Genomic DNA, 2,500 nt, shown 5'->3' with positions numbered 1-2,500 from the left:
CTAGCCATGTGTGTGCCCGGTCAGGACATGCGTACGGCCACTGCGGGTGCCTGCCTCCGGACTGGCAGTCCCCAGGCAGTGTTTCCCCCCTTTCATACACTGAATCTTGGCTCCTTTTCCCCTGTTGATGAGAGCAAAGTTCATTCCGCCTACCAGGGGCTCGAGGCCCAGCTCACATCTAGCCGTGTGTGTGCCCGGTCAGGACATGCGTACGGCCACTGCGGGTGCCTGCGCTCGTAGTGGCAGTCCCGAGGCAACGTTTCCCCCTGCTTACACTGGAGATTGGCCCCCGTGCCCCTGTTGGTGACAGCAAAGTTCATTCCGCCTACCAGGGGCCCGAGGCCCAGCTCACATCTAGCCATGCGTGTGCCCCGCCAGGACACGCGTACTGCCGCTACGGGTGCCTGTGCCTGTAGTGGCAGCCCCGTAGTGGCAGTGTTTCCACCTACTCACTCCGGAGATCGGCTCTCGTGGGCCTGTAGGTGACCATCAAGTATATTCCGCCTACCAGGGGCACGAGGCCCAGCTCAAAACTAGCCATGCGTGCTTCCCGTCAGGACGTGAGTACGGCCACTGCGGGTGCCTGCACCCGCAGTGGCAGCCCCGTGGCAGTGTCTCGCCCTTCTCTCACCCGATCACGGCTCCCGTGCCCCCCTTGGTGAGGGTGTAGTATATTCCGACTACCAGGGGCACGAGGCCCAGCTCACATCTAGCCATGCGTGTGCCCCGTCAGGACATGAGTACGGCCACTGCGGGTGCCTGTGCCTGTTGAGGCAGCCTCGAGGCAGGGTTCCCCCCTACTTACAACGGATCTCGGCTTCCGTGCCCCTGTGGGTCACGGTGAAGTATATTCCAACTACCAGGGGCACGAGGCCCAGCTCGCAACTAGCTATGTAATGGCCCCCACAGGACATGGGTACGGCCACTACGGGTGCCTATGCCTGTAGTGGGGGCCCCGAGGCAGTGTTTCCCCCTGCTTACACCGACTCTCGGCTCTCTTGCCCCTGTGGGTGACCATAAAGTACGTTCCACCTACCAGGGGCACGAGACCCAGCTCACAACTGGCCATGCTTGTGTCCCATCAGGACATGTGTACAGCCACCACTGGTGCCTGCACCAGCAGTGGCAGCCCCGAGGCAGTGTTTCCACCTACTCACTCTGGAGATCGGCTCTCGTGGGCCTGTAGGTGACCATCAAGTATATTCCGACTACCAGGGGCACGAGGCCCAGCTCACAACTAGCCATGCGTGCTTCCCGTCAGGACGTGAGTACGGCCACTGCGGGTGCCTGCACCCGCAGTGGCAACCCCCGAGGCAGTGTCTCGCCCTTCTCTCACCCGATCACGGCTCCCGTGCCCCCGTTGGTGAGGGTATAGTATATTCCGCCTACCAGGGGCACGAGGCCCAGCTCACATCTAGCCATGCGTGTGCCCCTTCAGGACATGAGTACGGCCACTGCGGGTGCCTGTGCCTGTTGAGGCAGCCTCGAGGCAGGGTTCCCCCCTACTTACAACGGATCTCGGCTTCCGTGCCCCTGTGGGTCACAGTGAAGTATATTCCAACTACCAGGGGCACGAGGCCCAGCTCGCAACTAGCTATGTAATGGCCCCCACAGGACATGGGTACGGCCACTGCGGGCGCCTATGCCTGTAGTGGGGGGCCCCGAGGCAGTGTTTCCCCCTGCTTACACCGACTCTCGGCTCTCTTGCCCCTGTCGGTGACCATAAAGTACATTCCACCTACCAGGGGCACGAGACCCAGCTCACAACTGGCCATGCTTGTGTCCCATCAGGACATGTGTACAGCCACTACTAGTGCCTGCACCAGCAGTGGCATCCCCGTGGCAGTGTTTCCCCCTACTTACACCGGATCTCGGCTCCCGTGCCCCTGCCGGTCACAGTGAAGTATTTTCTACCTACCAGGGGCACGAGGCCCAGCTCACAGCTAGGGCCCTCACATTGTCATGCAATGTGAGAGGGAGATGGCAATGAGGATGTTTTGCTTTGTCTTGTCTTGTTTTGTTTTGTTTTGTTTGGGGTGTGTGCGCAGGGGGTCGTACGGGGGGACCTGTGTCCGGAGCGAGTCCCTCCCTCCCTCCCCCTCTCTCTCTTGCTCTCCCTCTCGTGCCCCTGGTACGTGGAGGTGAGAGGGAGATGGCAATGAGGATGTTTCGCTCTGTCTTGTTGTGTTTTGTTTTGTTTGGGGTGTGTGCGCGCAGGGGGTCGTACGGGGGGACCTGTGTCCGGAGCGAGTCCCTCCCTCCCTGCCTCCCCCTCTCTCTCTTGCTCTCCCTCTCGTGCCCCTGGTACGTGGAGGTGAGAGGGAGATGGCAATGAGGATGTTTCGCTTTGTCTTGTTGTGTTGTGTTTTGTTTGGGGTGTGTGCGCGCAGGGGGTCGTACGGGGGGACCTGTGTCCGGAGCGAGTCCCTCCCTCCCTGCCTCCCCCTCTCTCTCCTGCTCTCCCTCTCGTGCCCCTGGTACGTGGAAGTGAGAGGGAGAT

This window comes from Halichoeres trimaculatus, unplaced genomic scaffold, assembly GCF_033239565.1.
Source record: "Halichoeres trimaculatus isolate MK-OKI-2021-1 unplaced genomic scaffold, fHalTri1.1 fHalTri1_scaffold_33, whole genome shotgun sequence".
NCBI lineage: Eukaryota > Metazoa > Chordata > Actinopteri > Labriformes > Labridae > Halichoeres > Halichoeres trimaculatus.
This window is presented reverse-complemented; position numbering follows the sequence as displayed.